Raw genomic sequence first — 12,509 nt, forward strand, 5'->3', positions numbered from 1 at the left:
GTAAGAAGTCAGGTCTTCTAGGGACCATGACATGCAGTGGATCTAATGGAAATAGAGTTGCAAGTCCCGCTACTGCAACAAGGAGTGGGTTCATGAGTCCAGAAATACAACCAGAATTGAGGTCACAAATCTAGAAATTGGGTTGCCAGAAGTGTTTGAGATTAGTTGCTATAAACTCAGCTTCTCTGAATTTTGAAGCTCTGCATCTTTCAGTATCTGCCTACTTATCTGGCATGGCCTGCTATCTCATTACTGTGAAACTGCCTTAACCTCTGAGGCAAATTTTGTTCACTCTTCCCCAGACTGCTTATGGAATATTTTCCTCCCACTCAATCTCTTCTAAAACCCATCTCTGTCTCTGTTGATTCCTGCTAGGGAATCAGCAGTGACACTTTTTAGTCTTGTTTTTATGGTTAAGCATTTTTATAAAACTTTTTATTGGGTTTTTATTGCTACTATCTCCTGCCTGCCCATCTCCCCCTATTATTGAGTTACATATTTATTATATCTCTTGTGAAATTGAATTGTATGATTTTCTGGGAGAAGATTTAATGTTACTTACATTTTCAAAGGTACCTACCAATAACATTTAATGATGTAAAAAATATGCATTATTACTCTGGTTCATTAATACCTATTAATCATGATTTAAGGTGTCCCTGATGAGTTTTGCTTTTAACTGTCCAATGCTTACCTTCTTGCAAATGAAAACCTGAGGAGGCTGCTTCAACCAGACAACATTAACTAATTCACTGCATCAATTTTTGGTCATCTGTATAAAACACATGAAGGATACATATGTTTGCCTAGACCATGTGTCAGCGTGTGTTGTGGGAACAAGTTGGTATGTTGTGCCTCATTTCCCCCTTTGTTCCTTTGCATTCAAGGGGCTTTTACCTCTCCTTTGAAAGACACTTGAGGAAATGCATGCCTGCTGTGACAGCCTGCTTTATTTTGCATTGCATCTGCACTGTCTGGTTCTGCAATGTACACTTTGGAATTAAATCAGCCTCTCTACATCTCTACAAAGGATTTTTTTTCCTAAGAATTTGACTCTTTCATCATGTATATTTCTGGTAAAAGTATGTGCATTAACTATATTAGGGGCTTTTCTGTATATGTTAAAGTTTGCCTTATTTTTATTATCAAAGATAATATCACTTACATGTCTAACACTTTGCAGGAGCAGGTCCTCACCCAGAATGATTTCAAAATCGAAAAGGTGCAAGAAGAGTAAAGAAGAAAAAATAGTAGTGGTCATACATTATTGCCTAGCAGTCCAATATTCGAAGATGCTGACCTTGGCAAAAGCAATGTAGATATAGTATTATAATAAATGGGGGAAAAACTCCTGTAAGCCCCCCCCAAAACTACAGTAGTGCCGTCTAGTGTGCCGGGTGTTGAAATTTTATGGGAAAGGACAGTAAACTACTTTCAGCCCATCCCACTTGTTACAGCCTTACCCTGACTTGTCCCCCTGCTGCTGCTACCTTCTCAGCCTGATGACAGGAGAGAGCAAACTGCATGGACAGAAGGTAGAGGAAGAGACCTGAGGGCTGTTTTGCAGATGCTGCTTCTGGAACACATGCCATAAGGTTGTCATTGCTAGAAAAAAAAAAAAAAAAGAGCATCCATGGGATTTTAAAGAAGGAAAAAGATAGCTGTTCTGTCTGTACTCCTATACAAATCTTCCTCTTCTACTCATTGCTTTCCACTGCTAAACATGTTATGGCTAAAACATCCTTTCTCACCTACTGCAGGCAAGTTGTTTTGGTGTTGGGAGAGAAAAAACCACAAATCTGATGCCAGAAAAGAAGAGGTGCTGCTGGTTTTTGAAGCTTAATGAAAAGGGTGGAAATTACTTTTTTGCCTGGTGGCTAAAGGATTTATGTTGAGTAGAGGGTCCACAAAGTCCTTTGGTTGGGAAGTGGGAGGTGAGGGAGAAGGAAAGGGGATCAGGCATCTGTTCTGCTTATTAATGCTTTATACTAGGTGGAGCCTTTTACCGTGACCACGCTAGGCTTTTCCACTGCTGCCTTTTCCACTTTCACTGTTAGCTGACTGAACCTCTCCACTTTAATCCTGAGATATGCAAAGTGCATGGCTTACCCTCCAGTGTGTGAAGCTGCACAGGGTTTATTTTTGTCTTCAGTATAGAATCTGCTTGTAACAAGTGGAAGAGTGATCGAGCCAGATACCGTTGTCTGCAAATGAAGCCCACATCTCCATAGAATTGCATAATGCTGTGTATTCACCTGTCCTCTGCAGCCGGTGGCAGAGGATATTGCTTTTCCAGTTGGATTTGCTTGGGGTGCAGCAACAACAGCATATCAAATTGAAGGTGTCAATTTTTAGCTGCCAAAGTGTTAAGGAAGTTTTAAGTGAACAAGAAGTCTGGATCCAGGAAGGAGAGTGTTTGATCTTTGCCTTGTTACATAGATGCTATGATCCAAATCGATGTAGCACTTCTGATCTGAGCAGTAAAAGGAGGGTAAAAGATGTTTCAAATCTCAGAAATATGGCTAGGTAATGGAAAAGGAGGAGGAACCTTTCACTAGCTACTGAGAGTGGGAGGAAAAAAGCAGATATAAGTAATTTTCCAACTAGTTCTTATTTCCTTTCTCTAGAGCTCATATAAGTAGATAACTATCAGCTGTTCCAAAACTGGATGGGAGAACTACCTCATCAGACATTAGTACTCACAAGTGGTCCTCAGTTAGGAATTAATCTCCAAAGAATATGAAAAATAGTGAACTGAAAGATTAATGGTTAGACTTGTGGAGGCCCTCCTCAGGGACATGTATCTTGTTCCCAACTGGATGAAGGTGCTCATAAAGCGATTTGCCCAATGTAATATGAAAATATGTGGCAGATTAGGGAATGTAAACCCATAAGGTACAAACACACCTACAGCCATACCGCCTCCACCAAGTTTATCCCTCCATGAATGTGTGTTTAGAGACCTTTAAGATACATATAGATCTGATTTTCTCATATTATACCCTGCAGCATACAGGCACTTAACTCCCATTGATTTCAGTACTAAATGGGAGTTGTAGATCTAAAATTGTCTTTGAGGATGTAGCCTTTAGTTCTTGGTTATTGCTGAAAGCAAGAGTACTTGCCCATGCTTGGTACCTTTTAACGAGCTCAGTTAGCTTTACCTAATAGGCTGAACAGCTCACTGTTCCTGGAGAATCAATATTCTGGGCCAGATTCTAACTGAAGTCCTGCAATGCACATAGCTCTACTAACTAACTTTTAAAATGTGAATTGTTTGTGCGTGTAGAATGACACTATAATTTCCCATCTTTTGAGGGGCTAGATGTGCAACTGTAATGTTCTCTTAATGTACTTTTAATGAGCTTTCCTAAGGCTTCTGAGTGGGAGAAACGTAAAAAAAAAATCTATAATGTGGTCTAGACACTACTCAGATGACCCTTTTCCCGCAGAAGTAAGAAACTCAGCAGGGAATTCCTCCTCTTGAAAGCTTTGGAAGCTGTGCAGCTTCCAACTTGGAGGCAGCATGATTGAAGCAATAGTTCTTGTAGAGTCCAAACTCAGTTGCTGCACATATCACAAGATACACAGTGGATGAGGCGAGGGCTGACAGGCTACTTTATTTTTTACTGTCAGCTATGTATTTATGCACAGCACAAACTTCTTCACTCTATATTTCAAAGTGCTAAAAAATCATACCAATTGTACTCTGCATGCTCAAAGTGCAGATTTCAAAGGTTCATGACTCAGTCAAATCAAAATCAATTTGCACCAGAACACTCAAAAGCACTTCTTCTTACTGAGGGCCATTTCTATGCTAAATTTCAACTCTCTGCTTGATTTATTTTTTTTTTAGAGAGAGAGGGGGGAAAAGTTGCAAAAAATTATTGTAATGGTAAAAGAGGTTTTCTTCACTTCTTTCATATGCCAAATACTTGAACTGCATTAATTCAAAAAAAATTTCACCTTTTGGACAGAGACCAAGCCAAAGGTGAAAGCACAACTGAATTAGAAGAATAGCTAACTTGGAAAAGTATGTGAAAACTTAAATACTCTGATCAGTAATATTCCTACTTCACTAGCTTCAGTGGAAGAACATTCTATCTTAGCCCATTGTAATAACTGCAGAGAATGGGGAACATGCATCACGTTTCATGATAATTTATATTAATCATTTGATGACATGTTATGTGGTTGACTTGGTAGCTACGTCTCACCTATGTGTTTGAAATGTAAAATCAGTTCCTCATCACTGTTCTTTCCTGGTGCCAAAGCTCGCAAAAGCTCAGGATATGTCTACACTATGAAGTGCTGTGTAGTGTGGAGGTTTCTGAGCAAGCTTGGAGATGCAAGCTCAGTTCACTGAAGCAGAGCAGAGCTCTGTGCAAACTAATTGTGGCTCAGCAGGATACATTAGTGTATGTGGAGCTTTCTGCTGCCTTGGCTAGATTGCTTCCTACACTTTATTTAGCTAGGTCAGATACTCTACAGTGTACAGAGAGGCTCCTTAAACAGCATGAGGAATGCTTGAAAGTGGATCTGTTCGCTACAGCCCCAGCCAGGGCTTTATAGTGGCTAATGACCACTGGAGTAGTACTGTCATACTCTGCTGAAAATCAGATGCTCCCTCCCACCTCCTTTGCTGGAGGAAGGCAGACAAAAAAGGAATCATTCAGCATCTGCTCTAGCTGCTGATTCTTAAATGAAGGTGTGTTAGGTGCCTGTTGTGGCAGCTTTTGGTTTCCCTTCACTCATGCGGTAGTGAAAAAAAGATCTATATCATGTCAATATGGTTCAGGAAGCCTGCTCTTAAAGGCTTCTAAATTCTAGGTACCACAAAAGGATTACTGTTATTTGTTATTTGCTGCACTCCTCTAAAATGACTATTTCAGCAGGCATATTTGAAATCAGAAGCAGGATATAGAAAACTTTTAGTACTGTATTTTTCCAAGGACCAGACAAACAGAGCACAAAGTCTGTGATAAAATCTGAGATTAAGAGAAACTTAAACTGTCTGGATCTAAAATTTGACCTACGCTGAAGGTTGTCCCATATAAGAGTTTAATTTACTAGCCAACCAAATGTAGATGTATAAGTGTTCGTGTGCTGCAATAAAATTCTGTAAAGAACATGAAATGTGACAATGATCTTTGAAAAGCTAGGTTATAGAAGTGATATTACAGATTTTAGTAATGCTTTAAATTAAGTGTCTTCAATATGCTTAACCTTGCATTAAACTTAGATTTAATAAGACAGATGTATATTAAGTACTGAATATACTTAAGGGAGCAATCTTGCGTTGGCAGGGGATGGACTCAATGACCTCCTAATAGTTTTCCATCTCTAATTTCTATGATACTAATTGATTATTAAAACACTTTTATTGAGGATTGATATGTAGCTATTATATAGTTATTAATCTTACAACCCAACTGATATTTAATTTATACATGATTTTAACACGCAATGTCATTTTAGTTTTTAAAGAGTAACCCTGGAACAGTGCATTCACTGGGGCTCTGAAAAATCTTGCTGGTAAATGAGGTTGGCCATTTTGGGGTTATTTGGAATTTTATGATAAAATCACACTTTGCAGGGGTGTAAGTTTACAAAACTCTCCACATTAAAAATGAAATGTTTGCTTCTGCTACAGCATTGCTCTGAAAAGACAAAGAAGCTTGTCATGAAGAAAGGTGCATTTATTTGTTTTAAATACTATGTGATGTTAGTACTGTGTTATCTCAAATGGCTAAATTTGGAGTATTTTAAAGATAATCATTCTATATCAATTTTGGAATTGCAAAGAAATTTCCCAAAACTATAAAAGTGAAGAAAATGGTGCAGGGATTTTGAGCATTCAGAATTAATTTCTGTGAACGTTTGGCTAAGCAAAAGGCAGAAGTTTTGCAGAGCTGTGTTATTAATTCAGCTTGTATATGCCTAGGGCCATGGCTCATAATGGCATTCCTTTCTTTTTAACAGACTGTCAGGATTTTCAAAGGACATCCAGAAAGCCATAAGTGCCTATTTGTTGAGTGTATTTCTCATACCCTAATGGTTTTCTTTGATATGGACTGATCTTTTACATTTATGGATGGAAGTTGCATTAGAAAATGCCCTTTGTGAAAACCTGTAATATCTCAAGAGTTGCAAACATCTAATTTTTGGCTAAGGAAGTATGAAGAGTTTCAGAACTCTGAATGCATTTTAAAACAGGACTTTTAAATGATTAGCAGCAAGAAAAATATGAATAAATGCAAAACCTACTGCAAACACATAGCAATGCTTGAAAGTTCCTAGTTACTTTAAATGATATAAGGATTGGGGAGGGAATACTGCTCATTTTGCTCATAGGATTTTCACAGGTTTGTGCCTACTTTGTGGTAAATATTTACATTCAACATATGTCTTTTGATGTCAAAAGTGTAACGACCAAGTTTTGTTTTTCAAGCAGAAGGCTGGAATGCAGATGGAAAGGGCCCTAATGTCTGGGACACATTCACCCATCAGGGAGGAGATCGAGTTTTCAAGAACCAGACTGGTGATGTAGCTTGTGGCAGCTACACTCTGTGGGAGGAAGATTTGAAATGTATCAAACAGCTTGGATTGACTCATTATCGCTTTTCTCTTTCCTGGTCACGTCTGTTACCTGATGGGACGACAGGTTTCATCAACCAGAAAGGCAATTGTTTCTTAAAAATAGAAGGTTGCAGCTTTAATTCAAGGTTATTGCTGCAGTCTGGCATAATTAATCCAGTATGCTATTCTGCAGTGTAGCTTTGAAATTGAAACTTTTTTCAGAGTAATTATGGGATGATTTTTTATAGGTTTGCAACAATTTACTAATTAATATTCTAGATCCCCTTGGATAGCACAGCCTTTTGGGATAGGATTAGTATTATGTTTCCTATGTATCTTTTTGCTTACTCCCGTTTTTTTAATTGTAACTCTGAATCATTTTGCTTTATCAGAATGTTTATACTTACAGGGATCTTAGCCATGAGGATATTTTTGGATGGCTTACAATACACAAGTATCTTATTTGCCATACACATTTAGATAGTTTATCAGTATACTCTGATGTACTGAACTTCACATCAACTATTTTGCACTAAGAGGGATATGCTTTTCCCAGATATTTTCTTTACCAAATCAGAGGGGATTCTTCAGACTCAGCTAGGAACTGTGCTTAGTTCTGTGACAAACACAAGACAGGCTCTGCTCTGAAGAGTTTTCACAATCTCAGCAGACAGTGTAAAAGCAAAAGGGGATATAGCACATCATAAGCAAGCTGGTCAGATTGCTAGAAGTCAGATATAAAAATTGTTACACTTCTGATTAGTTTATTTTAATTCCATTAGGGGGGGGGGGGGGGAAGATTAAGGTCACTCACTAGGAAAAGATAGGAAACGGCAGCTTTGCCTACAGAATGTAGGGAATGAAAAAAAAACAAAGAAATAAAGAGAACTGTGAAGAATAAAAGCAACTGAAACTGAACCAGAAAGGATGGGAGAGTCAAAGGAGTTGGCTGAGGTCTCTTGTGTGCTGGGAAGATAATGTTTCAAGCAGAAAAAAGCAAAGTAGATTTGGATGAACCTCTGAATCTCAGTTCTGTCTCCTACTCTTCTGAATCTCAGCTCTACCAAGGAGATATAGATCTTCATACATCTGGGGCAGTGTTTGCCTTGGCAATTCTTTTCTTTACCTGGTTTGAAGATTGCTAAGGTGGAAGACTACAAAGGGAAAGGATTTCTTAGGTAAATGTTCTTCAGTTTATGCTGATCTGTATTAGGAAAATATCAGCAGAAGCAATATTCTTCTTCAGAATTTTGGTCATGTAGAGTTTGGCTGTTCAAGAGGCAGCAGCCTGTCCTCTGTATCCTGCAGATTACGGTTTTCACCAGAGAGTGGAGGAGCCCTTGTTTCAAGAATTCAGAAGGGGAGGCTGGTGAATCTGTTGTAAACAGTCCAACCAGCCATTTTCCCCTGCAGAGCATGACAACAAAAACCAGGCCAGCATCCTGGAGAGTCTTGAATGAAAGCCTTTCCTTTGCCACCAAAATTTATAATATGCAGCCCACTTTCACTGGCACAGCTTGCCCTTCCCTAGGAATGCTTTTTGTGGTCTGTTGAATTTAAATTTGGCTGAGTCCTTGTGGTTTCCTTCCTGTATTGATATTTCTTCAGCTGGGGCTGCAGGCACTGTACAGCCCCACAGAGCTCCCTACTGAATGGGCTTTGCTATTTAGACATCAGAGTGGGAGATAGCAAGCAGACGTCCTGAGTGCACTTGGTAAGGAAAGCTAACATTTTGACAAAACTCAGCTGTAATTTCATAACATGTTCACTTGATCCTCAGTATAAGCAGTTGCCTGATTAATATTATGAACTTTACATTTAACGAAAGGGCATTGGAGGAACTCCAACTAGGCCAGCTTTCATTAGGCAGGAGTTCACTTCTCTTGTGCAGTGATCTGTTGAAGCAATTGTAACTGCATAGCATGGAAAGGCCATCATCTTCTATATAAACATTTTTACAAAGAGCATGTGAAGAATTAGAAAGCTTAGAGCAATGTCCTTTCAAATAAAATCATTCACACCAACTGATTCACTACCAATTTCACACCTAAGACATAGGACATTTGAAAACCTTTAAAAGCATTCTGTTTCCAACTCAGTGGGGGTAAGGTCTTTTAAAGTAGTGATATTGTAGGTGTATTGTTCCTAAGATGTGTCAGGTTTTAGGTTAAAATTTACACCAAGTTTATTTTTAAAGTATTTTTGTACAATTGTTTTTACTCTAGAATGTGCCCTGAGAGAACAAGTTAGCTGTTAAACACCAGGTGTCAGCGTGGAGGGAGACAGAAGCAGATGTGGGTCTATTGAGTCTGGGGCAGGGGGGGTTGCTGTTATGCCTCACTTCAGCATGAAGGTTGGGAATCAGGATGAGGAGAGAAGGTGGCAGAAAGGAGAAAAGAACAATCCTTCACTTTCTAGTGACAAAATGCTCTTTAATGTCTGCAATCCCTAAATTTTGGTGTGTCTCCACAAAACCTTTATATACACACTTTCTCAGAATGTTTTCGTCTGTATTTCTGTTTCTATCTGACCCACAGATACAGATAAATCGGGCTGCTCTGGAAGGTATGAGACAATCTGGAAATTTGACTTGACATTTACATTTTTCAGGGATGCAGTTGCAGTTCTATTTCTCTTCATTTCCTAACACAAAGCATAAATCTTTTCCAAGTTTGGTGTTAATTGAGATGTAAAAAATGAATGATAGCTGATTGCACTTAAAAGGTATAAATTGTACTAAGTAATTTAGAATCTGAAAATTAGAATAAGAAACTCCAGTGTCTTCTAGGCAAGCATTACTCTCAGTATAGTAGAACAGGATCCTCTACCAGGAAAGGGTTTTGTTTTTTTCCCAGTTTATGTAGTAAATCTTGTAGTCCCACCAGCAAAGAGTTAACACATACACAGTTCCACTGAAGTCAAACAGATCCCTGTACTAAAGTGACAGTAACAAACTGTATTTGCTCCTAATTGCTCCTGCAAATTGCAAGAATTTGCTTTACAAAGTTTAGAATTCTGTTAGATTCTTTCCTCTTTGACATAGATGCCTTCTCAGGGACAGGCACATATCTCCTCAGAATTTAATGCGTTTTTCTGGTGCTGCATTCAGAAGGAAAAGCAGACTACCTGTGAGATTTATTGTGAAATACTTTGTAAACTTATTGAGTCTTGCTGTGCTAAAGGATGTATATGCACCAGTTTGTTTAAGAGATGGCACTGTCTAAATCTGGGATTCATAATTGATTGCTGCAGTAAATGTCTTAAAAAGGCACTTGACAGAAATCCTTGTGATCAGTCATTGGAAATTAGGATAATCTGAAGTCTAATACTGTCTTTTTAAGAAGAAGTGGGCTTCTCTGTTGGCATTTAAAAATATCAATACACAGAAAGCTGAGACTGAAAATACCAGGGAATATATTGTACAGTATTATAGAGACATATTTACTAATGAACAGGTTTCCTGGTTTGGATTAAATCAAATCTCTGGTTCTGAAACTGGTAAGAATAATAATCTAAACCATACCTAACCTCCTAAGCATATATTTTGTTAAGCTTTGCAACTTACTCTTCTTCCTCCTCCTTTCTGCTGTGTTTTCAACTTTAGACCTTTCTCAGTTCTAGGTTTCAACACAGCAAGGCCTTGGGATAAGGCATTTCATAAGCACCTATGCCTTATTAGTATATGTGGTAGTATAAGACCCATGAAATTTTAATGAATTTTAACTTTCTGAGATTCTTAAGCAGTTTGGTATATTTAGCCCAAGTCTCTGAAGTAAAGGCTGACTGATTTCTACATTCCACCAGCACAATGGAGACCTATTGCTGGCTGGAGCCTCTTAGCTTAGCAAATAATAATTCAAGGCCACTGTTGGCCTTTTCCAATTACCGCACTCAACCAGATAGTTCAAGTAAAAGAGCAAGCTAATTGATACTCTTTGAACCAGAGCTTATGATGTGTTTTGCAATATCTAGTGTTTTCAGAAGGCTTAAAAGCAATTCAGTTGTGTTTGGATGTAAGCAAAATTAAAAATACCTATATGAGAGCTTAAGGTATCCTGATATTTAAACTTACAGTGACCTCTCAGCAGCATAAAAATAGTCCTTTAGGAAACATATTCATGTCAGCCACTGCTAAATCTGAACAGAAGGTGAATTCATTTTAAGCCTCTAGAAATACATCCCCAGTACTGGCCAGCTTTAACAACACATCCAGGAAATTAAAGTTGATCTCTGTCTTACCAAAGGGGGACAAGCAAGGTTGGAAGTCATGAGCTTTTGGAGAGGTGAGCTAATTCCTTCTTGCAGTAAGAGGGACTGAACTGTCTGCAGTAGTGACAGTGTAAAAGGAAGAGAGTTGGATTCTTGGATAAACTATTGCCAAGCTATTAGAGTTTGTGGCTGAAGACACCAGTGCCCTAAACTCCGTCTAAAATCTAGTAGAGCCCAATGGAAAGGTCATATAGATCTAATGAGGGAACCATTGAATTCACACCACTGCAAAATATTGAATGCATTGACAGTTTCTTCTTTGTCATAATGCTGGTGCAGACAGTGATGGAGAATGGAACAGTCTAGAGGAAACAGCTCACCCAGCTATCCAAGTTCAAATCATAAAAGATCAGCTTAGTTACCTTGCTGAGTGTGTCACTAAACTTTTTAAAAGACACAGCTCTCAAGGAGAGAAATACTTTCATTAGAACAAATCTACCTGTCAGGCTCTCAAGTGTCAGGATTTTTCCAACACGTCTTGTACATGCAGCCAGGCTGCCGTTCAGGCATTTAAATGAAAGGATTATGTTTTCATGTGACCAGCACCCATCAGAATTATACTTTTTCTAGGAAGTTGCTGTCCATTGATCTATTTTGAAAATTTGCATCCTCATTTCATTTTATCTTGCTGGTTGGAATATTTTGTGTGCTGAGCATTTTTGCCAACTCCGGGGTCTTGTAACAGTAGTCAGTATGCAGTTGAGAGGAAATATTTGCATATCATAACAGAGAAAATGTGCAGTGAGGTTTCTTCATGTTAAAATGAATTAAAGTTATTAAGTTAACCCTTTTTTGTTTCTTTTTATATTTTCAGGGGTCAATTATTACAGCAAAATCATTAATAACCCAGCAAATGATATCCTGTTCCCTGTATCACTTTGGCTTACCTCAGCCCTTAGAAGATGAAGGTGGCTGGAGATCTGAAAAGATCATTGAGACCTTTGATACTCATGCAAAGTATTGCTTCAGAGCATTTGGAGACTGAGTGATCACTATTGATGAGCCTTATGTTGTTGCTATGTGTGCTTATGAAAAAAGTATAGCCCCAGCATTGGTACCAGAGCTTACAAGGTAGCTTATAATGTGATAAAAGCTCATGCTAAAGCCTGACACAGTTACAATAAGATATTTGGAGAAAACAGCGTGGACTTGTGTCTATAGCTCTGAACTCAGATTGGTAGAACCTCTACAAATTCTGTAGCAGATTAAAAAGCAACTAAAGGGTACCTGTCCTATACCTGAGATGGGTTTATCAGGACAATATTTACTGATGATGAATGTCCAGCCATCACAAAATCCCAAATTTCTGCAATGCATTCAAAGCAGGGTTACTTATCAAGGCTTCTGGAATTCACTAAAGAGGAAAAAAATATGATCATGGGTACTGCTGACTTCTTTGCTCTGAACTGTTAAATTTTAGACCAGGAAAATACAGACAAGAGGCTAAGTGCTTCAGTGGACTGTGAAGCTGAGCAAATAATGGATCCTTCTTGGCCTGTTGCAACTGCAAGTTGATGGCTGGCTGTAGTACCATGGGGTTTGCACTGACTTCTGTGTTATGTCAAGGAATGACCTAAGGCTCACAGGACATTTTACCACCATTAGCTGGCCAATGAGGGGATCTGAGTAATACTGGTGGTTGGGGTTTTTTTGAGGAGCCC

General features: G+C 38.5%; 1 pseudogene; it reads left to right on the forward strand.

Annotated features, from left to right (window-relative positions):
• Positions 1-813: 813 nt before the first annotated feature.
• Positions 814-12,261, forward strand: LOC113479191 (annotated as a pseudogene).
• Positions 12,262-12,509: the final 248 nt, after the last annotated feature.

This window comes from Athene cunicularia (genome assembly GCF_003259725.1).
Source record: "Athene cunicularia isolate RWA chromosome 4 unlocalized genomic scaffold, athCun1 chr4_part1, whole genome shotgun sequence".
Classification (NCBI taxonomy): domain Eukaryota; kingdom Metazoa; phylum Chordata; class Aves; order Strigiformes; family Strigidae; genus Athene; species Athene cunicularia.